We start from the raw sequence: 26,794 nt of genomic DNA, 5'->3' as shown, positions 1-26,794 counted from the left end.
AGGCTCCATATTGTCCCTGGATAGAGACGTGCATGATGGCCTGTAAACCTGAAGTGCCCATTGTAAGGAAGTGGGTCTATTGTAGTATAGCCCTTAGGCAGGGCAGCCAAAAATTTGGAGGCTCCACATTGTCCCTGGATAGAGATGTGCATGAGGGCCTCAAAACATTGTTCCCATTGCAAAGGAGCGGGTCTCCTGTCGTTGTAATGCCCATTCTGAAAGAATGGGAGAAAAAATTTACCACTGGGGGTATACCTGAAACAACGGCCTAACTATTGTAACGGTCATCATGATGGCGCATGAGAAGAAGGAGGAGCAGTCCAGAGATTAGCCAAAGTCCGGAAGTGTGTTACCATGGGTGAGTGGAGGTACATGGCAAATTCCCGCTACAAACTTTAAATTCCGCTGTCATTTGCTGGTGGTCTGGTGAAGTCTGGCCCAATCCAACCCTTGTTCATCTTGATCAGAGTCAGCCTGTCAGCATTTTCAGTTGACAGGCGGGTGCGTTTATCTGTAATGATTCCACCTGCGGCACTAAAAACACGCTCTGACAAAACGCTAGCGGCAGGGCAGGCCAGGACTTCCAAGGCGTAGAGAGCCAATTCATGCCACGTGTCCAGCTTGGACACCCATTAATTGTAAGGCACAGAGGAATGTCGGAGTACAGTTGTTTGATCTGCAAGGTATTCCTTGAGCATCTGGGCAAACTTAGGATTTCTTGTGGCACTACCCCGCACCTCAGGGGCTGTGGTATGTGAGGGGCTGAGAAAACTGTCCCACATCTTAAAGACTGTTCCCCTACCTCTGGTGGATTGGACTTGTGCCCCTCTCGGCTGTACGCCTTGGTTGTCCACTGATTCCTGACCTATGCCGCTAGCGTTTTGTGAGGGGAATGCTTTGCCTACTTCCATGACTATGGCCTTCTGGAACTGCTGCATTTTGCCTGACCTCTCCGCCTCGGGAATAAGAGACATAAAGTTCTCCTTTTAGCGTGGGTCTAACAGTGTTACCAACCAGTAATGATTGTCGGCCAAGATGTTCTTAACGCGAGGGTCACGAGACAGGCAGCTTACCATAAAGTCAGCCATGTGTGCCAGACTCTTAACAGCCATCACTTCAGTATCCTGACCAACACGATGACTGAACATGCTGTCCTCCTCCTCCTCCTCATCATCTACCCTGTCCTCTGGCCAGCCACGCTGAACCGAGGATATGACTGCATGTCATATCCTCAATTTGGCCGGAGAGTTGCTCCATGTCTTCATCCTCCTCCTCGTCATAGTCCTCCACTGCACGTTGTGATGAGACGAGGCTGGGCTGTGTGTTATCACCCACACCCACTACTGTTTCTTGCTCCAGCTCATCGCGCTCCGCCTGCAATGCATCATGTTTGTTTTTGAGCAGAGACCATTTTAGAAGGCAGAGAAGCGGTATGTTGACGCTAATAATGTCTTCATCGCCGCTCACCATCTTGGTGGAGTCCTCAAAGTTTTGGCGGATGGTACATAGGTCGGACATCCGTCTCCACTCCTCAGGTGTTATGTATGGAGTTTGACCCATTTCCCTACGGCTTAGGTGATGCAGGTACTCAACAACTGCCCTCTTCTGCTCACATATCCTGACCAATATGTGCAGAGTTGAATTCCAACGCGTGGGGACATCATACACCAGTCTGTGAGCCGGAAGATGCAAATGGCGCTGAAAGCCCGACAAGGCCGGCTGAAGCAGTAGGTGACTTTCGAAAATGTGTAGACAGGCGGCGAACTTCAAAATATATAGTTCCCTTAAATACAAAAGCAAAAGACCAAACTATGGAGAAAAAAGTAACACATTCAATATAAACTTCAATTTAAGCAAAATCCCTTTGTAGGAATAAAACTGATAAAATATGTAATAAAAATTGTAAATGTTTCATTAACCAAAAATACTTTCCTTCAGCAATAAAAAGGCCCCGTCAGTCACAATTCTGCTCTGCTAGCCAATACACAGTAACTTTCCATCAGGTTTCATAGAGTAGTGGTCATCATGTCTTCTTAACACGCAGAAGCTCCTGCGTTCAGTCCCCAGTAAAACCAATCTGTTCTTGGTGTTGAAATAATACCCGATTAAACTACAATATATGAAGTTCTTGGCTTTGTTGCCGAATGACGGGGTGTTTTGGCTTCCATCACAAACAGAACTACAAATTATTATTTTTTTTTCCCCTGGCGGTCAAAACTCGTCTCTAAATGCCATTACTTTGCATGATTTCACAGGTTTCATAGTGGAGTGGTCATCACGTCTACTTCACACGCAGAAGGTCCTGGGTTCAATCCTCAGTAAAAACAAGCCGTTTTCACTGTTGAAGTAATTTGCTATCAACCTGTAATATATGAAATTCTTAATTTTGTTGCCAACTGATAATATATTTTGGCTTCCATCACCAAGAGAACTACGATTTTGGGTTTCTTTTTTATTGACCATTTTAGCAGAAAACATAATCCCATATTATAAAAATCCTGTTTGTTTCAAAATATATAGTTCCTTTAACCCCTTCACCCCCAGCCACTAAAACACCCTAATGACCGGGCCATTTTTTGCAATTCTGACCAGTGTCACTTTGACAGGTTATAACTCTGGAACGCTTCAACGGATCCTGGCGATTCTGAGATTGTTTTTTCGTGACATATTGTACTTCATGTCATTGGTAAATTTAAACCGATAATTTTTGCGTTTATTTGTGAAAATTTAGGAAATTTTGCAAAAATGTTGAAAATTTTGCAATTTTCAAACTTTGAAAATTTATGCCCATAAATCTGAGAGATATGTCACACATAATAGTTACTAAATAAACTTTCCCACTTGTCTACTTTACATCAACGCAATTTTCGAAACAAATTTTTTTTCCGTTAGGAAGTTAGAAGGGGTCAAAGGTCATCAGCGATTTCTGATTTTTCCAACAAAATTTAGAAAATAATTTTTTTTAGGGACCACATCACATTTGAAGTGACTTTGAGAGACCTAGGTGACAGAAAATACCCAAAAGTGACCCCATTCTAAAAACTGCACCCCTCACTCTGCTCAAAACCACATCCAAGAAGTTTATTAACCCTTTAGGTGCTTCACAGGAACCAAAGCAATGTGGAAGGAAAAAATGAAAATTTTACTTTTTAACACAAAAATATTACTTTAGCCATAAAATTTTCATTTTCACAAGGGAGAAAAGAGAAAGTGCACCCTACAATTTATTGTGCATTTTCTCCTGAGTACGCTGATACCTCATATGTGGTAAAAATCAATTGTTTGGGCGCACAGCGGAGCTCGGAAGGGAAGGAGCGCCATTTGAATTTTTGAACGCAAAATTAGCTGCACTCATTAGCGGACGCCATGTCGGGTTTGAAGACCCCCTGAGGTGCCTAAACAATGGAGCTCCCCCACAAGTGACCCCATTTTGGAAACTAGAGCCCTCAAATAATTTTTCTAGATGTTTGGTGAGCACTTTGAACACCTGGGGGCTTCACAGAAGTTTAGAACGTTGAGGCGTGAAAAGAAATTTTTTTTTTTTTACCACAAAACGGTTGCTTCAACTAGGTAGCTTTTTTTCCACAAGGGTATCAGGAAAAAATGCACCATAAAATGTATTGTGCATTTTCTCCTGAGTACGCAGATACCTCATATGTGGTGGAAATCAAATGTTTGGACACACGGCAGTGCTCGGAAGGCAAGGAGCGCCATTTGAATTTTTGAGTGCAAAATTAGCTGCACTCATTAGCGGACGCCATGTCGGGTTTGAAGACCCCCTGAGGTGCCTAAACAATGGAGCTCCCCCACAAGTGACCCCATTTTGGAAACTAGAACCCTCAAATAATTTTTCTAGATGTTTGGTGAGCACTTTGAACACCTGGGGGCTTCACAGAAGTTTAGAACGTTGAGCCGTGAAAAGAAAAAAAAAATTTTTACCACAAAACTTGCTTCAACTAGGTAGCTTTTTTTTCACAAGGGTATCAGCAAAAAATTCACCATAAAATTTATAGTGCATTTTTTCCTGAGTACGCAGATACCTCATATGTGGTGGAAAGTAATTGTTTGGGCGCATGGCGGGGCTCAGAAGAGAAGGAGCGCCATTTGACAGCAAAATTGGTTGGAATCATTAGCGGACGCCATGTCACGTTTTGGAGACCCCTTATGCTGCCTAAACAGTAGAGCTCCCCCACAAGTGACCCCATTTTGGAAACTAGACCCCTCAAGGAGTTTTTCTAGATGTTTAGCGAGCCCCAAGGGGCTCCACAGAAGTTGATAATGTTGAGCCATGAATACAATTTTTTTTTTTTCACCACAAAACTGTCATTTGAACCAGGTAGCTTTTTTTTCCACAAGGGTATCTGGAAAAAATGCACCATAAAACGTATTGTGCAATTTCTCCTGAGTACGCAGATACCTCATATGTGGTGGAAAGTAATTGTTTGGGCGCATGGCAGGGCTCAGAATAGAAGGAGCGCCATTTGACAGCAAAATTGGTTGGAATCATTAGCGGACGCCATGTCACGTTTGGAGGCCCCCTATGGTGCCTAAACAGTGGAGCTCCCAAACAAATTACCCCATTTCGGAACTAGACCCCTCAAGGAATTTATCTAGATGTTTGGTGAGCCCCTTATACCCCCAGGGGCTCCACAGAAGTTGATAACGTTGAACCGTGAAAATTATTATTTTTTTTAACCACAAAATTTTTGTATCAACCAGGTAGCTTTTTTTTTTTACAACGGTACCAGGAAAAAATGTACCATAAAACGTATTGTGCAATTTTTCCTGAGTACGCAGATACCTCATATGTGGTGGAAAGTAATTGTTTGGGCACATGGTGGGGTTCAGAAGAGAAGGAACGCCATTTGACTTTTCAAACGCACAGACGCAGTGCACTGATCGGCTGCTGCAGGACGCACGGTCAGATGAGATACAAAAAGCATTGGGGATACGGAAAAAAAAAGGTCACGCCAAAAATTGAGCAGGGATGCAGATCCGTTATGTGCATCCCTGATCAGAGCTTGGCGGGACGCACAGACTGATGCGATACAAAAAGCATCGCAAATACGGAAAAAGTCACGCCAAAAATTGAGCAGGGATGCCGATCCGTTATGTGCATCCCTGATCAGCGCTTGGTGGGACGCACGGACGCATGCGATACAAAAAGCGTCGTGAATACGGAAAAAAGTCATGCCAAAAATTGAGCAGGGATGCCGATCCGCTATGTGCATCCCTGATCAGCGCTCGGCGGGACGCACGGACGGATGCGATACAAAAAGCGTCGCAAATACGGAAAAAAGTCACGCCAAAAACTGACCACGGATGCAGATCCGTTATCTGCATCCCTGATCAGCGCTTGGTGGGACGCACGGAAGGATGAAGTGTAAAAATGGACAGGATACAAGAAAAAAAAAAGTTATACTCACAGTACCAAGAGGACTGACCAGAAGAGCTGCAGAGGAACAAGAAGGCAGTGAGATAGACAGCTTTACACCAGCAGCAGGCAGGACGTTGGACAGATCAGCAGAAGGACCCAGCGATGGAGGCAGATGTGATCAGGCCAGTGAAGACCTCAGACGACCGTGAAGGCAGTTAAGAGGACGTCGGGGGATGGGGAGAGGGGGATGGGGAGAGAGGGGGGGCAGAGGGGGCGGAGAAGCAAAGGCAGAAGGCAGGAACCTTGGAAGCAGAATAGAGATGACAGAGGAGGCAGGCAGATCGTGTGAGGAGCAGATCGGGATGCCGGGGGGCAGATCGGGGCGTAGGGGGGCAGATTGGGGGGGCACAGGCAGGGGCCTTCACGGGAGCACGCAGGGGCCTTCACGGGAGCGCGCACGGAGCGGAATACTTACCATTAGAGCAGCAGCGACTGTGACATCAGAGGCGGCGGCGGCGGCAGCAGCAGCGGTGGCGTGGTACCAAAAGTACCAGCCAATCCACGCTGCAGACATGTTGGGGGAGGGTCCCCAGACCAGGACTGGCCTTGGGAGGGCGGCCACCCGCAGATCAGACCGCCCCACTGCACACTGATTGGAGCGATTGCGCGTCATAGCACGATCGCTCCAATCAGTGCTGCCGGGGCTGGGGGCGACATGTTAGAGATCCGGCTATGATCTGCTGTAGCTGCTACAATAGATCATAGCAGGATCTCACAGTATCGCACTAATTCGGGCATTATTTTTGCCGAAATTAGTGCGAACGATGTGGTTGGCGGTTCAGATTTGAACAGCCAATCACATCGATCGCCTATTGGGGGTGCGATGCCACCCCCCCTGGGGTCAGGCAAAGGTCCCCTGCTGTAAGAAACAGCAGGGGGCATCATTTGAAAGCCGTTGCTATGGCCACGGCAATCAAATGAAGTTTAGGCCATAAAATTACGTCCCTGGTCGTTAAGTCACGTTAAAATAGGACGTAATTTTACGACTAAACTATGTAGAAAAAAGTAACACATTCAATGTAAACTTCCATTTAAGCAAAATCCCTTTGTAGGAATAAAACTGGTAAAATATGTAATAAAAATTGTAAATGTTTCATTAACCAAAAATACTTTCCTTCAGCAATAAAAAGGCCCCGTCAGTCACAATTCTGCTCTGCTAGCCAATACACAGTAACTTTTCGACAGGTTTAATAGTGTAGTGGTCATCACGTCTGCTTAACACGCAGAAGGTCCTGGGTTCAATCCCCAGTGAAACCTATCTGTTCTTAGTGTTTAAATAATACGCTATCCAACTACAATATATGAATTTCTTGGCTTTGTTGCCGAATGACGGGATGTTTTGGCTTCCATCACAAACAGAACTACAAATTATTTTTTTTTTTTCCCCTGGTGGTCAAAACTCGTCTCTAAATGCCATTACTTTGCAGGATTTCACAGGTTTCATAGTGGAGTGGTCATCACGTCTACTTCACACGCAGAAGGTCTTGGGTTCAATCCCCAGCAAAAACAAGCCGTTTTCGCTATTGAAGTAATTTGCTATCAACCTGTAATATATGAAATTCTTGGTTTTGTTGCCAACTGATAATATATTTTGGCTTCCATCACCAAGAGAACTACGATTTTGGGTTTCTTTTTTATTGACCATTTTAGCAGAAAACATAATCCCATATTATAAAAATCCTGTTTGTTTCAAAATATATAGTTCCTTTAAATACAAAAGCAAACGACTAAACTATGTAGAAAAAAAAGTAACACATTCAATGTAAACTTCCTTTTAAGCAAAATCCCTTTGTAGGAATAAAACTGGAAAAATATGTAATAAAAATTGTAAATGTTTCATTAACCAAAAATACTTTCCTTCAGCAATAAAAAGTCCCCGTCAGTAACAATTCTGCTCTGCTAGCCAATACTCAGTAACTTTCCATCAGGTTTCATAGAGTAGTGGTCATCACGTCTGCTTAACACGCAGAAGGTCCTGCGTTCAATCCCCAGTAAAACCAATCTGTTCTTGGTGTTAAAATAATACCCAATTAAACTACAATATATGAAGTTCTTGACTTTGTTGCCAAATGAGAGGATGTTTTGGCTTCCATCACCAACAGAGCTACGAATTTGTTTGTTTTTTTCCCTGGCGGTCAAAAGTCGTCTCTAATTGCCATTACTTTGCAGGATTTCAAAGGTTTCATAGTGTAGAGGTCATCACGTCTGCTTCATACGCAGAAAGTCCTGGGTTCAACCCCAGTGAAACCAATCCATTTTTGGTGTTGAAGTGTTTTCCTATCGACTTGTAATATATGAAATTCTTGGTTTCGTTGCCAAACGACAATACATTTTGGCTTCCATCACCAAGAGAACTACGATTTTGGGTTTCTTTTTTATTGACTATTTTAGCAGAAAACATAATCCCATATTATAAAAATCCTGTTTGTTTCAAAATATATAGTTCCCATAAATAGAAAAGCAAAAGATCAAACTATGGAGAAAAAAGTAACACATTCAATATAAACTTCAATTTAAGCAAAATCCCTTTGTGGGACTAAAACTGGTAAAATATGTAATAAAAATTGTAAATGTTTTATTAACCAAAAATACTTTCCTTCAGCATTAAAAAGGCCCCGTCAGTCACAATTCTGCTCAGCTAGCCAATACACAGTAACTTTTCGTCAGGTTTCATAGTGTAGTGGTCATCACGTCTGCTTAACACGCAAAAGGTCTTGGGTTCAATCCCCAGTGAAACCAATCTGTTCTTAGTGTTGAAATAATACTTCAATAGTTTGGATCAGCTCACCGTGGAGAAAGCTCAGTCTTGATTTCGTCCTGGAGCACGGACAGGCACTGCCACAGCCCAAAATAATATGAAAGATAAGGATGTCCAGCTCTTCAGGCAAAAAAATCACGTCTTTATTTTATCATGCAGACACAAAGAATGACATGACCAGCACAACGCGTTTCAGGTGAAAGCACTCACCCTTAATCATGATACTGGATAGACGGTGCTGCAAAGCTTATATGCAAATGCTAATCAGTGTAACAGATGTTTAAATTACTTCAGCACCTTACATGCACAAAATAAATTTTACCATGAAAATTATTACATACATATACAATTAAAAAACAATACAATACAATACAATACACATTTTTCAATGGTTTTCTGGATTTGAAGATATATTTATATTTATAAGCAGTCCAGTTGTAGTGCGCCATTCAGTGTGCGCAGATATAACACTTTCAAATTAGTGCACATACATATGTGCCAATATATCATATTTAAATGAATGAATCTGCACACAATAAATAGCGCACACCGGAATTTTTTATGCATACTTACTCATGTATATCCCCATGTATATGCAAACATATTGCCCTTCTATATTTGAGCTCAATTGTCATACTATGTGAAAACTTTTAAGTTCCGACATGGAAGTTTAATATCTATATTATGTGGATTTCCCTACACTTCGGAATACCTAAATACTTATATATGAACTCCAATGGATTCATATACTTTGAAAGAAGCCTCATTTTTTATTGTTAAAAATTTATTTTAATTATTTTAAATTTTGTTGAGTTTTTTTAAAAAATTTTTTTTTTTTTTTTGGAAAAAAAATTTTTTGAGAAAAAAAAAAAATTCTTTTTATTATTATTTTTTTTAGTTAAATTATTATTTAAACTATGCTTTAATTTAAGAAACACATTGTTGTTCTACATTGTAGTAAGGCACAAAGCGCCATGTTGAATGTGGCGCAATATAACCACACAAGTCGCAAGTGATATAAATTAAAAACTCAGATAGAAATTTTAGCTATGTATGCATGCACACTACCCTTCTATATTTGTACTCGATTTATACTGTATGAGGGCTGTTAGGTTTAAACTAGGAAGTTTTATATCTGTATTATATGGATTTCATTCTACTCAGGAAAAACTCATCCAATGATGTATATAAAACATGCTTTAATAAATTTATATACTTAAAAAGAAATACCACAGCCAAATTTATAATGAGCTAACTTTCAGCTTCAACATTAGGGGTTAAACTACAACAATTGTTCCAAAGAGGCTAAAACACACCCTGCAGTTAGCATTTGTTGCAACCACACAGGGGGAGCCAAGTATCTCCAACATCGAGGGAAAAGAGAAATTCACACAACAACTAAATGTGTGTGACGCCTATAGCCACATAAATCGCAAGTGGTATAAATTAAAATCGCACGTTACAACTTTGGCTGTGGGTTCTTGAATTATGACATAATTGTCAGTATATATTTATTTCCCCCTGTATTTTTTTATTTTTTTATTTTTATTTTTAAAACCAATTTACCAATGTTATGACAATATGGCAATGGATTTATTGGGCGCAAAATTGTTTTTCCCACCCACCAAAAGCAGTGCAAGACAAGGCATTGGTTTTTATCACCTAATAAAAAATCATGAGATCCCTGCGGAGATTCAAACCACAAGGAAAAGTAGTTTTTAATTTGAATATCCACCAGGCCTCTCTCTTGCGCAAAAGCTTTTCCATGTTACCCCCTCTATGCGACTTTTGTATTTTTTCTATTCCATATACCCGCAAAGTATCCAATGTGCCTTGGTGTTTATTGATAAAATGTTTTGATAACTGGGATGTACCTCCAGAGGTTTTTTTATGTATTACATCATATATATGTTCTTTTATGCGTATGTGCAGTTCTCGTTTTGTACTTCCAATATATTTTAGTTTACAAGTTATGCATTCTGCCAAATACACTATATATGAGCTTCTACAATTTATGAAAGTTTTTATCGCATAGCTACTGCTAGCATCACTATTTTCAAAGGATGACATTTTCTTAGGAGTCAATGGGCACATTTTACACTGTTTTCTCGCACAATGGTAAAAACCCTTTAGGGTATGTGCGCACGTTGCTTTTTACCTGCTTTTTACCTGCTTTTTTGCTGCTTTTTCTTCTGCGCTGTTTAATGCCAAAATGGATGTGTTCTTCTATTCAAGCAAAGTCTATGGGAATTTGGGTTTCTTGTTCACACTATGTTGTTCAAAATGCTGCCTTTTTGTGGCAGAACTTTGGTCAAAAACTCAGCTTTTCAAAGAAGCAACATGTCAATAGTTTTTGCCATTTGGGTTTTGCACTGCAAAGCTGAGTTTTTGACCAAAGTTCTGCCACAAAAAGGCAGCATTTTGAACAACATAGTGTGAACAAGAAACCCAAATTCCCATAGACTTTGCTTGAATAGAAGAACACATCCATTTTGGCATTAAACAGCGCAGAAGAAAAAGCAGCAAAAAAGCAGGTAAAAAGCAGGTAAAAAGCAACGTGCGCACATACCCTTAGAGACAGCCAGTTGGTGCCTGAGAGATTCGTTTGTTTATTTTTATTTTTAATGTCACTCGGAGATAACCTATCTCCCAGTGACATTGCTTTTTTGGCAACTACTCTACAATTATTGTTGAGAATTTTTTTCAAGGTTGTATCTGTTTTTAATATAGTTAGATTGCGAAAAAAATCTTTCGTATGTCCGCAAACTGATTGCTATATCGTAAGGCTAAAGTGATAGCTGAATTAGCAGTTGGTTGTTTTTTAGTCGTGGTCTGAGTGGTGGTTTTTGTTGAATTATTTTTTGATTTTACAATCTTTTGTGCTCTATCTAACATCCATTTTTATAACCTCTTTTTTTGAGTCTTGTATTAATGGTGTCTGCTTCAGTTAGAAGGTTTTTCTGAGAGTTACAATTTCTATGTGCTCGTTGCATTTCTCCTACTGGTATGGCCTTGATGGTATGTGAGGGATGGTGACTTGCTGCATGCAAAATTGTATTTCCTGATACCTGTTTTCTATGGGTGCATGTTTCTATTAACCCAGTGTTAAGACCCGTCATTCGTAAGTCTAAAAAATTCACAGTGTGTTGTTGAAAATCCACCTTAAATTTTAGATTAAAAGGATTATTATTTATGTACATAGTGAGGTCAGATACGAGAGACCCACCGCCCGCCCATACCATGATGACGTCATCGATGAATCTCCCGTACCAGACCACACATCCCACAAATGGATTACTGTCACAATAGATATATACCTCTTCCCACCAACTCATAACTAAATTAGCGACTGACGGGGAATACTTAGCACCCATAGAAACTCCAGTTTTTTGAATGAAGAATTGGGAGTCAAACAAAAAGTAATTATTCGCCATAAGAAACCTGATAGCTTCTACTATGAAAGAAATTTTTTCGTTATCAAAATTTGAATATTTTACCAAATGATGTTGGACTGCCATTATTGCTATTTGTTGGGGTATTGAAGTATAAAGAGAAATGACATCTGCTGTTATCCAGCCATAGGTATTTTGCCACTTTATGTCATTAACTTCATTTAAAACACTAATAGTGTCCCTGAGGTATCCTGGGACGCGGCGGGCCAGGGGCTGCAAAACAGAATCAATCCACTGCCCCAGCCTCTCGCCCGCCGAGCCAATGCCCGATACTATGGGCCGCATGGGGGGTGGATTCTCCCCTTTATGTGTTTTAGGTAACCCATAAAGAATGGGTGTTCTGGGATCCTTAATTTTAAGCCGCTCAGCGTATTTTTTGTCATAACAACCAAGGGAAGCCCCCTCATTGACTAGCTTGTGAATTTTCTTGTTGATAGTGATAGTGGGGTCAATGGCAACAGGGACATAAGTATTGGTATCAGACACCAAGAGGCGCATCCAATCAATATAGTCAGCTCTGTCCATTATCACCACCGATCCCCCCTTGTCAGATTTTTTGATTATAATGTCTGAATTTTTTTCAAGTTAACAAAGTGCCTCTCTCTGTTGGACATTTAGGTTACTGAGATTATTATTTTTGCCAGATTCATATAGCAGTCTCAGATCCCTCTCCATATTTTTTTGAAAGTCTATTATGGCTTCACATCTTTCATTTAACGGATAAAAATCCGGATTGGAAATACTAGGTGCAGAATCTCTACCATTAGGGGACTCTAGTTTGTATTGATCTCCCAACTCCTCCAATGTCAGCAATGCCATTTGTTCTTTAAATTTAAAATTTGTATACACGTTTTCATGTTCAACTATGTTGGCATCGGATTGCACAGTATCATCCCCAACAAAATGTTTTTTTACCACAACATTGCGAACAAATTTGTTAATATCACACAAAGTACCAAACAAGTCAAAATTATTAGTTGGTGCAAAATTTAAACCCAGAGCAAGAAGTGCTCTTTGTGTTGCCGATATGTCACAGGAAGATAAATTGATGACATCAAAATTTACATTAGAGTCTATGTCTTTTTGGGACGCAGGGTACAGCCTTTTGGATTTGTGTTTCCTACCTCTTCTTCTGCATTTCCTCTGAAATACTTTTGTTTTTTGTAGTAGTTTTTTGAGGGTTGAAATGTTGATTCAGCAGATGATTCATCTGTGGTGTAACCCACGGAAGTATCTAGATCAGAGGAGCCAAATGAAACTTTGGATTTTATTCTGGGAGTCTTTAGTATGGAGCGCAGACTTTTCCATCTGTTGGTATTTTCCCATCTGCCCCATTCATACACTTGGTTAGCTGAATAGTCATGTAAGTCTCTGTTTACCTTGCGTTTTTTTCATATCCATGATACTTAATTCAATTTTGTCAACTGCTGCTTGTATGCGATTAATCGTATCCATGTAGTCTGCTTCAGAGGTAATTGTTTTTAATGTGGATTTTGCTTCATCCAAGTCTGTCTGAGTCTCCTTGAGTGTGATTTCCTCATGTTCAATAATCAAGCCCATGAGTTTCAAGGAGCATGAGGATAACGTGTCATTCCATTTAGAAACAAAGTTCTCAGAGTAAATTGTGTTAGGAATTTTCTTCAGGCGTAAGCCCCTTGGAATAATGGATTTTTCAACATAATTTTTTAAGGTGGTTATATTCCACCAAATTCTATTTTCTTTCTCTGCTAATCTTTGCAGTGTTTTAACAGATTCATTGCTTGTTGCAAAAACAGCAGGTGCATTGATATCTGTGGCTCCAAACAGCAGTTTTGCTTTATTCAAACGTTGACTACAGCCATTCATGTTAAAGGCTGAATGAGCAAGAAGGGTAAAGTCCAGAAAACCAACTAGTTGTCTGCTAATTAAATATAGAGAGCAAAACACGGGAGTCCCGATAAGCAGAAAGTAAAAGTTCAATAGTTTGAATCAGCTCACCGTGGAGAATGCTCAGTCTTGATTTCGTCCTGGAGCACGGACAGGCACTGCCACAGCCCAAAATAATATGAAAGATAAGGATGTCCAGCTCTTCAGGCAAAAAAATTACGTCTTTATTTTATCATGCAGACACAAAGAATGACATGACCAGCACAACGCGTTTCAGGTGAAAGCACTCACCCTTAATCATGATACTGGATAGACGGTGCTGCAAAGCTTATATGCAAATGCTAATCAGTGTAACAGATGTTTAAATTACTTCAGCACCTTACATGCACGAAATAAATTTTACCATGAAAATTATTACATACATATACAATTAAAAAACAATACAATACAATACAATACACATTTTTCAATGGTTTTCTGGATTTGAAGATATATTTATATTTATAAGCAGTCCAGTTGTAGTGCGCCATTCAGTGTGCGCAGATATAACACTTTCAAATTAGTGCACATACATATGTGCCAATATATCATATTTAAATGAATGAATCTGCACACAATAAATAGCGCACACCGGAATTTTTTATGCATACTTACTCATGTATATCCCCATGTATATGCAAACATATTGCCCTTCTATATTTGAGCTCAATTGTCATACTATGTGAAAACTTTTAAGTTCCGACATGGAAGTTTAATATCTATATTATGTGGATTTCCCTACACTTCGGAATACCTAAATACTTATATATGAACTCCAATGGATTCATATACTTTGAAAGAAGCCTCATTTTTTATTGTTAAAAATTTATTTTAATTATTTTAAATTTTGTTGAGTTTTTTTAAAACATTTTTTTTGAAAAAATTTTTTGAGAAAAAAAAAAAAAATTCTTTTTATTATTATTTTTTTTAGTTAAATTATTATTTAAACTATGCTTTAATGAAAGAAACACATTGTTGTTCTACATTGTAGTAGGGCACAAAGCGCCATGTTGAATGTGGCGCAATATAACCACACAAGTCGCAAGTGATATAAATTAAAAACGCAGATAGAAATTTTAGCTATGTATGCATGCACACTACCCTTCTATATTTGTACTCGATTTATACTGTATGAGGGCTGTTAGGTTTAAACTAGGAAGTTTTATATCTGTATTATATGGATTTCATTCTACTCAGGAAAACCCATCCAATGATGTATATAAAACATGCTTTAATAAATTCATATACTTAAAAAGAAATACCACAGCCAAATTTATAATGAGCTAACTTTCAGCTTCAACATTAGGGGTTAAACTACAACAATTGTTTGTATATACATGGGGATATACATGAGTAAGTATGCATAAAAAATTCCAGTGTGCGCTATTTATTGTGTGCAGATTCATTCATTTAAATATGATATATTGGCACATATGTATGTGCACTAATTTGAAAGTGTTATATCTGCGCACACTGAATGGCGCACTACAACTGGACTGCTTATAAAAATATATATATATCTTCAAATCCAGAAAACCATTGAAAAATGTGTATTGTATTGTATTGTATTGTTTTTTAATTGTATATGTATGTAATAATTTTCATGGTAAAATTTATTTCGTGCATGTAAGGTGCTGAAGTAATTTAAACATCTGTTACACTGATTAGCATTTGCATATAAGCTTTGCAGCACCATCTATCCAGTATCATGATTAAGGGTGAGTGCTTTCACCTGAAACGCGTTGTGCTGGTCATGTCATTCTTTGTGTCTGCATGATAAAATAAAGACGTGATTTTTTTGCCTGAAGAGCTGGACATCCTTATCTTTCATATTGAAATAATACGCTATCCAACTACAATATATGAAGTTCTCGGCTTTGTTGCCGAATGACGGGATGTTTTGGCTTCCATCACAAACAGAACTACAATTTTTTTTTTTTTTTTCCCCCTGGCGGTCACAACTCGTCTCTAAATGCCATTACTTTGCAAGATTTTACAGGTTTCATAGTGGAGTGGTCATCACGTCTACTTCACATGCAGAAGGTCCTGGGTTCAATTCCCAGTAAAAACAAGCCGTATTCGCTGTTGAAGTAATTTGCTATCAACCTGTAATATATGAAATTCTTGATTTTGTTGCCAACTGATAATATATTTTGGCTTCCCTCACCAAGAGAACTACGATTTTGGGTTTCTTTTTTATTGACCATTTTAGCAGAAAACATAATCCCATATTATAAAAATCCTGTTTGTTTCACAATATATAGTTCCTTTAAATACAAAAGCAAACGACTAAACTATGTGGAAAAATGTAACACATTCAATGTAAACTTCAATTTAAGCAAAATCCCTTTGTAGGAATAAAACTGGTAAAATATGTAATAAAAATTGTAAATGTTTCATTAACCAAAAATACATTCCTTCAGCAATAAAAATGCCCCGTCAATCACAATTCTGCTCTGCTAGCCAATACACAGTAACTTTCCATCAGGTTTCATAGAGTAGTGGTCATCACGTCTGCTTAACACGCAGAAGGTCCTGCGTTCAATCCCCAGTAAAACCAATCTGTTCTTGGTGTTGAAATAATACGCAATTAAACTACAATATATGAAGTTCTTGGCTTTGTTGCCAAATGATGGGATGTTTTGGCTTCCATCACCAACAGAGCTACGAATTTGTTTTTTTTCCCCTGGCGGTGAAAAATCGTCTCTAATTGCCATTACTTTGCAGTATTTCAAAGGTTTCATAGTGTAGAGGTCATCACGTCTGCTTCATACGCAGAAGGTCCTGGGTTCAACCCCAGTGAAACCAATCCATTTTTGGTGTTGAAGTATTTTCCTATCGACTTGTAATATATGAAATTCTTGGTTTCGTTGCCAAATGACAATACATTTTGGCTTCCATCACCAAGAGAACTACGATTTTTGGGTTTCTTTTTTATTGACCATTTTAGCAGAAAACATAATCCCATATTATAAAAATCCTGTTTGTTTCAAAATATATAGTTCCCATAAATACAAAAGCAAAAGACCAAACTATGGAGAAAAAAGTAACACATTCAACATAAACTTCAATTTAAGCAAAATCCCTTTGTAGGAATAAAACTGATAAAATATGTAATAAAAATTGTAAATGTTTCAATAACCAAAAATACTTTTCTTCAGCAATAAAAAGGCCCCGTCAGTCACAATTCTGCTCTGCTAGCCAATACACAGTAACTTTTCGTCAGGTTTCATAGTGTAGTGGTCATCACGTCTGCTTAACACGCAGAAGGTCCTGGGTAGAGATGAGTGAACCGGTCCTGGTTCGGCTCGAGGTCGGTTCACCGAATGGAAGTCCCGTTCGAGTTCGGCTTGTCGAACGTTCGACAAACCTTACTCGAACTGCATAGGAATCAATGGCAGGCAATCACAAACACATAAAAACACCTAGAAAACACCCTCAAAGGTGTCCAAAAGGTGATAAACAACTCACAACACAAACACATGGGAAAGTGACAAGGACATATACTCATGCGAAAACAAAAGAGCTGGACAAGGAAAAAGAGGAGGAGACACAGATATATGAGTATATGCAAGGAAACATCGACGCCATTACTGTGCAACTTGAGACCTGCTCATTTTAGGCTTCCAATCTGGATAAATTGCCTGAGCTTGCCACGTACGCCTTGGGGATCTTGTCGTGTCCTGCAGCCAGCGTTCTCTCGGAACCTGTCTTCAGTGCTGCTGGGGGTCTGCTGGCAGATAAGCACATGTGTCTGTCCACTGAGAATGTGGACATGGCTCTCAGAGGACTTTTCTTCCCCTGGGTCTGCCAGGGGACGGGAAAGGCACGCATATTTTTGAGAGTGCTTCATGCAAAGCATCTTTTTCATTTTGAAAAGGGGGGTCAACTGATGCCAGTCAAGTGGGGTGTGTGTGGTCCAATTAGTGGCAGCGAGGAAGACTGTGGTTGGAGTCCCCTCGCTGTGTTTTACATGCTTTTAGAAGGGCATGACATGGCTTAGAGGTTGACTTTCAGCATCTGGAAACTGTTGGCTACCAAAATGCTGCCTTTCCAACCTTTTTAACCGAGGATTTACGAGACCTTATGCCCATCGCAGTGCCCCAAGAGCCGATGCCCAGGCGCCACTCCTTCTCCAACAAAGGCGTGCACGCGCTACACCAGCCTGTCGCACTAAACATCACTGATTCCTTGAGAAACTCTGTGTGACAGGGTGCATTTCACCACAGATAATTGGCCCAGTAAGCATGGACAGGGGCGTTACATGTCGCTGACTGGGCAATGGGTTACTGTGGGGAGAGATGGAGAAGGGTCTGCTGTACAAGTCTTGCCGTCCCCACGAGTTGTTTCAATCCTTCTTCTGTATGTAGAAGTTAATACACTGCTTCTGCCTCTTCAACCTCGTGTGGGTCCTCCACCTTGGCGCAAACCCTGTGTGGTCAGGCCACCCTTCCTTGTAACTGCGCACAAGGAATACCACACACCTCCTTACTATGCTGGCAGCAGAGCTCAATGCCATCAGGCGGTCAAAGGTTTACTTTGAAATGTATGGGAAATGTTAGTCACACCGCTGAGAAGTTGTGGACGGTTAGCTCTGGAGACCGAGTTTCATCAATGGTTGTCTCCACTCAACCAGCAGCCAGGGAAGGCCGGGTGCGACAATGATGCAAACATGGGGGCGGCCCTTCGCTGTGACAATGTGACACACGTGCCTTGTGTGGTTCACTTGTTGAACCTGGTTGTCCAGCAATTTTTAAAGCACTATCCTGGCCCACATGGCCTTCTGCAGAGAGCACGGTGTAACGCCTTCCTTGATCCACACACTCAGATGGGCTGTAAATGATAGGCTAGAGGGAAGCCACTCACCAAGCAGGACCCCTAGAACCCTGAAACCCTTTAACCCCTATTCAGGGATTAGGAATTACACAGGGCCCAAGGTGATTAATACCTGTGGAAGGCTGCAGTTCCAGAGAATAGTAGTCAGGCAGGGTCAAAACATTAATTGAGGAACAGGAACAGAATGGGACGGCCAGGACTTAATCAGAAAACAAGCAGAGGTGAAATGCGGATCGGCCAACAAGGTACATAAACAGCAAGCAGGAAAAGTAGTCAGGTAACAAGCACACAAAATCATAAAACTGAACTGGGGGTAAAATTTACCAGAGGTTCATAGCTATGTCTGGCAGTGGTCTGCAGACAGGATGGGCCTAAAAAAGGGTGTGGTGTCTTCCCATTGGTTGTAGCTGAATGATGGTATTTCATCTGTGAGATACCCACCAGCTACATTCAGCCAGAGATTCTGCATCTGTCAAGGTAATGCAGCCCAGTGGGTGAGCATAACCTGCGTCCACCTGCGCCGCTGGCATCGACTCCTCTCCCATCATCAGCACTATGCATGAAAGGAACACGTTGTCACCTGGCGACCGGAGTACAAATTGACGGAGCGTACTCCGTTGGTGACTTAACAGCCGTGTGCGGCAATGATGCAAACCTGGCTGCGGGCCATCGTCAGGGCAATGTGACACACGTGCCTTGTATGGCTCACGTGTTGAACCTAATTCTCCAGCAATTTTTAAAACACCATCACGGCCTACATGGCCTTGTGCAGCGGGCACGCTCGCTATGTGCTCACTTCCATCGTGCGCACACAGCAGCTCAACAACTTTCGTCGCTACAGAAGTCTTTAGGTCTGGTGGTTAAACGCCTGAAATGCGATGTGCCGACACGCAGGAATTTGAATCTGCACATGTTGCAGCGTTTGTGGCAGCACCGCCGAACCCTGCTGCAATACGTTATGACATATAGCCTGGGATAACTTGATCCAGAGGTGGTGCAGATCACGCTGCTGGAGTGGTGTCAGATCAAGGACCTATGCACCCTGCTACACAGTTTACAAATGTCGACGAAGATGTTTAACACTGGCAATGTCATTCTCAGCGTGACAATTCTGGTCATCTACATGATGGAGCACACTGTAATTATTATTCGGAGTCAGGTGTTGGGACAAGAGGAAGGGGAGGAAGTACAGAAGGAGTCATATGCGGAAGGGATAACAAGATCTACGAGGTCCAGATGGTCAGCGGCACCTATGCGGCAGTCATGGTGAGGGAGAGGGATTAACAAGGGCGCATAGTATCAGCAAAAAGTGTTGAGGAAGGTGCAGGAGCCCATGAAGAAATGGCGATGGGCATGGAAGACTCAGCAGATGAGTGAGAGCTTGCTCACATTTCGGTTGTGCGAGGTTGTGGGGAGAGGGCAGAGGAAGGAGGCACGATTCTCACCTCTCTGCCACCAACACACCAAGGACTTGGTCCTCCTGGATGCACAAAACACATGAGCGCCTTCTTGCTGCACTACCTACAACATGACCCTCGGATTGTACGAATTCAAAGTAATCCTGAATACTGGGTTGCCACACTGTTAGATCCCCGGTACAAGACAAAATTTGGCGAAATAATTCCTGCCATAGAAATGGACGCACGTATGCAGGAGTATCAGCAGAATGTGGTACGCAATCTTAGATCTGCTTTTCCACTAAACACCAGTGCTGCACAGAGTGAATCTCAACGCTTTGTCATGGATAGGAGGAAATGGTCTTTTACTTGTCCACATCTGAGGGACCGAGGGCTGGCTGCTGTGCTGAGATGGCGTTGAGTACGGTGTCCCTGCAGAGTTGCACTTTTGGTCATATACCAAAATGAGTTGAAAAAGGACAGATGCTGGTGGAAAGGGGAACAGGTGTGTTGGAAATGGGAAAAAAGTTTTGGTCCGTGGATTTGGTGGTTAAGCAACAGTAACATTTGCTGAAGAAACACCATCTGTTACAGTGGGACTGGCAGATTTGGATAAAGTGGTATATATTATGTTACCGCTATATAACGAAAATGAATAAGAAAAGAAAGAGAAAGGTATATATCCCCATCAGCAGTCAGTGTCAACCGTGCTCCCAGTTGGAAAAGGAGAGGTTGGCAACTGGAAGGTTTGGTGGAGGATACAGAGCTGTGTGGCTATGAAACTAATAGTAGCCTGAACCGAGTTAGACGCCATTCGAATCTGGAGACTGGGAGCCCTGTTAGCGTCACAGGGTCCACATGCCCACCCAGCCCAGGAACTCCCTGTTAACAACACAGGGGCCATTGAGTACGCTGACCGTGTGCATAGGGGCCACACCTGTGGACAGCAGGCGCATCAGCAGCAGCAGGCCTGTTAATGTCACTGGGCTGCACAAGAAGAACTGGTAAGACAGGAGCTGGTCTTAACCGTTCTGCGTTACCAACTGTGGTGGTGGCCTGCATCGACACACTATCCCTGCCTACCTCTGGCCTAAAGCCGCAATGGGTTCAACACATGGAGGTGTGCTCTTTCGGAGCATAATAGAAGACTGCGCACCTCCTTGTTGGCTCCAGCCCCTTTTATAACCTGTGTCCGCCCCAAACCAGGGTGAACCACAATGCACCTCCTGGAGACAAAAGTAGAGTGACACGTCATGAGTGGCATAACTAGCGTCCTATTTGGAACCGCAACTTCAATGATGACCTCATGGCTGCCATGACCCAAACACCTCACCAGTCATCGTCTGACCATCAATAATGCGGTGACAAGTCATAGGGGTGGGCCTCTGCAAGCCATTTGGGAGGACACCTGATGCCCTGTGGTCTATATGGGACCCCCACATCAGGGGCATGGCCAAAGAGTTCATTACCGGACCTAGTCTCTGATGCAGTAAGTGCCTGAGCATGCTCAGTAGCATGAAATACAGTCTCTGAAAAAAGACTATCAGCTTTAGCATGGTGTCTAGGCACAAAACAGGACTTAGACCCGGCACGGAATGCAAGTACCTGTGCAAAGAGGCTTTTCGCACTAAGTGTGGGAGCATGCGCTGTAGCCCGAAATGAAGACTTAGCCTCAGAAATGGCACAGTCAGGCTGAGCATACTCACTAGGCGAAACACTGGAGTTAGGCTGCGGCTGGGGTAAATCGGCACACGCATGCGCACTAGCTGCCTCTCCACACTTTGACGTGGAGGAGAAATTGCTCTTCGGGTGTGAACTTGGAGATGCTGTCTATGAACAGAAGGAAAAGCTAAAGGAAGCCTCACTTTCTATCCCTCCGAATTATGAAATGCAGCAATGAATTCCCTGAGTTTGCTATAACATTAGCGTAGCAAAATGTGCATGAGGGTGTCATGTAGAGGTGCTAGAAATAGCTTGGCACCAGTAGGGCACTAATGGAATACAACAGCCAGTTCTATGATCCCACAAAATGGCAGTATTTTTTGCTATCTTTATAGCTCATTAAAAACAGAGCAGGAGGGTGTCATGCAGAGGTGCTGCACATAGATTTGCACCAGTGGGGCACTAATGGAGTACAACAGCCACTTCTTGTATGCCACTAGGTACACTGAGTGTTTGCTAGTATAATGGCTTAGTAACAATGAGTTTGAGTGTGCAATGCAGGCAGAGGTGCTGCAAATATCTGTGCACTAGTGGGACTATACAGAAGTCCAATAGCCACGTTTAGGATGACACTAGGTACACTGAGTGTTTGCTAATATAATGGCTTAGTTAAAAAGAGTTTGAGTGTGCAATGCAGGCAGACGTGCTGCAAATATCTTTGCACTAGTGTGACTAGACAAAAGTCCAATAGCCACGTTTAGGATGCCACTAGGTACACTGACTGTTTGCTAGTATAATGGCTTCGTTAAAAAGAGTTTGAGTGTGCAATGCAGGCAGACGTGCTGCACATATCTTTCCACTAGTGTGACTACACAAAAGTCCAATAGCCACGTTTAGGATGCCACTCGGTACACTGACTGTTTGCTAGTATAATGGCTTAGTTAAAAAGAGTTTGAGTGTGCAATGCAGGCAGACGTGCTGCAAATATCTTTCCACTAGTGTGACTACACAAAAGTCCAATAGCCACGTTTAGGATGCCACTAGGTACACTGAGTGTTTGCTAGTATAATGGCTTAGTTATAATGAGTTGGAGTGTGCAATGCAGGTAGAGGTGCTGCAAATATCTTTGCACTAGTGGGACTATAGCAAAGTCCAATAGCCACGTTTAGGATGCCACTAGGTACACTGAGTGTTTGCTAGTATAATGGCTTAGTTATAATGAGTTGGAGTGTGCAATGCAGGTAGAGGTGCTGCAAATATCTTTGCACTAGTGGGACTATAGCAAAGTCCAATAGCCACGTTTAGGTTGCCACTAGGTACACTGAGTGTTTGCTAGTATAATGGCTTAGTTATAATGAGGTGGAGTGTGCAATGCAGGTAGAGGTGCTGCAAATATCTTTGCACTAGTGGGACTATAGCAAAGTCCAATAGCCACGTTTAGGATGCCACTAGGTACACTGAGTGTTTGCTAGTATAATGGCTTAGTTATAATGAGTTAAAGTGGGCAATGCAGGCAGAGGTGCTGCAAATGTCTTTGCACTAGTGTGACTAGACAAAAGTCCAATAGCCACGTTTAGGATGCCACTAGGTACACTGAGTGTTTGCATGTATAATGGCTTAGTTATAATGAGTTGGAGTGTGCAATGCTTGTAGAGGTGCTGCAAATATCTTTGCACTAGTGTGACTAGACAAAAGGCCAATAGCCACGTTTAGGATGCCACTAGGTACACTGAGTGTTTGCTAGTATAATGGCTTAGTTATAATGAGTTGGAGTGTGCAATGCAGGCAGAGGTGCTGCAAATGTCTTTACACTAGTGTGACTAAACAAAAGTCCAATAGCCACGTTTAGGATGCCACTAGGTACACTGAGTGTTTGCTAGTATAATGGCTTAGTTATAATGAGTTGGAGTGTGCAATGCAGGCAGAGGTGCTGCAAATGTCTTTGCACTAGTGTGACTAGACAAAAGTCCAATAGCCACGTTTAGGATGCCACTAGGTACACTGAGTGTTTGCTAGTATAATGGCTTAGTTATAATGAGTTGGAGTGTGCAATGCAGGTAGAGGTGCTGCAAATATCTTTGCACTAGTGTGACTAGACAAAGGTCCAATAGCCACGTTTAGGATGCCACTAGGTACACTGAGTGTTTGCTAGTATAATGGCTTAGTTATAATGAGTTGGAGTGTGCAATGCAGGCAGAGGTGCTGCAAATGTCTTTGCACTAGTGTGACTAGACAAAAGTCCAATAGCCACGTTTAGGATGCCACTAGGTACACTGAGTGTTTGCTAGTATAATGGCTTAGTTATAATGAGTTGGAGTGTGCAATACAGGCAGAGGTGCTGCAAATGTCTTTGCACTAGTGTGACTAGACAAAAGTCCAATAGCCACGTTTAGGATGCCACTAGGTACACTGAGTGTTTGCTAGTATAATGGCTTAGTTATAATGAGTTGGAGTGTGCAATGCAGGCAGAGGTGCTGCAAATATCTTTGCACTAGCGGGACTATAGCAAAGTCCAATAGCCACGTTTAGGATGCCACTATGTACACTGAGTGTTTGCTAGTATAATGGCTTAGTTATAATGAGTTGGAGTGTGCAATGCAGGCAGAGGTGCTGCAAATGTCTTTGCACTAGTGGGACTATAGCAAAGTCCAATAGCCACGTTTAGGATGCCACTAGGTACACTGAGTGTTTGCTAGTATAATGGCTTAGTTATAATGAGTTGGAGTGTGCAGAGGACAGGAGGGTACAGTGCCAGGATTGTGGGGCTCTGGGTAGAGGAATGGAAGCCTGCCTTTCTATTCCTTCCTAATGGGGAAATGCAGCGACGAAATCCCTGACCTTGGCTACACAGACGCTGTCGCTGTTTTTAGGACCTGTCACCTATGGCTCTGACCCTGCCGGTGCGAGCCCTTAAAAGGACTGATGGAAAGTGCTATCCCTATGCTGTCCAGCGCTGTGTATGGAGCGCATACAGCTGTATCAGCGATAGGACTCAGGACGGAGCTGCGCCAGTGATGTCTGACACCAAGGACGCAGAAGGGAGATAATGGCGTCCTGGAGGAAAATGTCCGGTTTTATAATGCAGCGACATGTGACATGGACATCCTATCACACATGCCGTTGCTTCTCTGGCTAAAAGTACACTTAGCTGTGTGTGTGTCTGGGATTGGCTGACATGCTGGCCTGCCCCACAAGACGCGCGCGCTTAGGGAAGGAAGACAAGGAAAAAAAAAAAAAATGGCGTTCGCCATTATACAAACAGCAGTGATCTGAAGGCGCTGTTCACGCTCACTATACACTGAAATGTCATAATAGTGTGAGTACGCTATCCAACTACAATATATGAAGTTCTCGGCTTTGTTGCCGAATGACGGGACTTTTTGGCTTCCATCACAAACAGAACTACAAATTATTTTTTTTTTTCCCCCTGGCGGTCAAAACTCGTCTCTAAATGCCATTACTTTGCAGGCTTTCACAGGTTTCATAGTGGAGTGGTCATCACGTCTACTTCACACACAGAAGGTCCTGGGTTCAATCCCCAGTAAAAACAAGCTGTTTTTGCTGTTGAAGTAATTTGCTATCGACTTATAATATGTGAAATTCTTGGTTTCGTTGAAAAATGACAATACATTTTGGCTTCCATCACAAAGAGAACTACGATTTTGGGTTTCTGTTTTATTGACCATTTTAGCAGAAAACATAATCCCATATTATAAAAATCCTATTTGTTTTAAAATATATAGTTCCTAGAAATACAAAAGCAAACGACTAAACTATGTAGAAAAAAGTAACACATTCAATATAAACTTCAATTTAAGCAAAATCCCTTTGTAGGAATAAAACTGGTAAAATATATAATAAAAATAGTAAATGTTTCATTAACCAAAAATACTTTCCTTCAGCAATAAAAAGGCCCCGTCAGTCACAATTCTGCTCTGCTAGCCAATACACAGTAACTTTCTATCAGGTTTCATAGAGTAGTGGTCATCACGTCTGCTTTACATGCAGAAGGTCTTGGTTTCAATCCCCGGTGAAACCCATGTGTTCTTGGTGTTGAAATAATACCCTATCAACCGGCAATATATAAAGTTCTTGGCTTTGTTGCCGAATAATGGTACAGTGCCTACAAGTAGTATTCAACCCCCTGCAGATTTAGCAGGTTTACACATTCGGAATTAACTTGGCATTGTGACATTTGGACTGTAGATCAGCCTGGAAGTGTGAAATGCACTGCAGCAAAAAAGAATGTTATTTCTTTTTTTATTTTTTTTTTAAATTGTGAAAAGTTTATTCAGAGGGTCATTTATTATTCAACCCCTCAAACCACCAGAACTGTTTGGTTCCCCTAAAGTATTAAGAAGTATTTCAGGCACAAAGAACAATGAGCTTCACATGTTTGGATTAATTATCTCTTTTTCCAGCCTTTTCTGACTAATTAAGACCCTCCCCAAACTTGTGAACAGCACTCATACATAGTCAACATGGGAAAGACAAAGGAGCATTCCAGGGCCATCAGAGACAAGATCGTGGAGGGTCACAAGGCTGGCAAGGGGTACTAAACCCTTTCCAAGGAGTTGGGCCTACCTGTCTCCACTGTTGGGAGCATCATCCGGAAGTGGAAGGCTTATGGAACTACTGTTAGCCTTCCACGGCCTGGACAGCCTTTGAAAGTTTCCACCCGTGCCGAGGCCAGGCTTGTCCGAAGAGTCAAGGCTAACCCAAGGACAACAAGGAAGGAGCTCCGGGAAGATCTCATGGCAGTGGGGACATTGGTTTCAGTCAATACCATAAGTAACGTACTCCACCGCAATGGTCTCCATTCCAGACGAGCCCGTAAGGTACCTTTACTTTCAAAGCGTCATGTCAAGGCTCGTCTACAGTTTGCTCATGATCACTTGGAGGACTCTGAGACAGACTGGTTCAAGGTTCTCTGGTCTGATGAGACCAAGATCGAGATCTTTGGTGCCAACCACATACGTGACGTTTGGAGACTGGATGGCACTGCATACGACCCCAAGAATACCATCCCTACAGTCAAGCATGGTGATGGCAGCATCATGCTGTGGGGCTGTTTCTCAGCCAAGGGGCCTGGCCATCTGGTCCGCATCCATGGGAAGATGGATAGCACGGCCTACCTGGAGATTTTGGCCAAGAACCTCCGCTCCTCCATCAAGGATCTTAAGATGGGTCGTCATTTCATCTTCCAATAAGACAACGACCCAAAGCTCACAGCCATGAAAACCAAGGCCTGGTCCAAGAGGGAAAAATCAAGGTGTTGCAGTGGCCTAGTCAGTCTCCTGACCTTAACCCAATTGAAAACTTGTGGAAGGAGCTCAAGATTAAAGTC

The sequence above is a fragment of the Anomaloglossus baeobatrachus genome, chromosome 2 (genome assembly GCF_048569485.1).
Source record: "Anomaloglossus baeobatrachus isolate aAnoBae1 chromosome 2, aAnoBae1.hap1, whole genome shotgun sequence".
Taxonomy (NCBI): Eukaryota; Metazoa; Chordata; class Amphibia; order Anura; family Aromobatidae; genus Anomaloglossus; species Anomaloglossus baeobatrachus.
The sequence above is the reverse complement of the archived record's forward strand: the minus strand, read 5'-3'. Positions refer to the sequence as shown.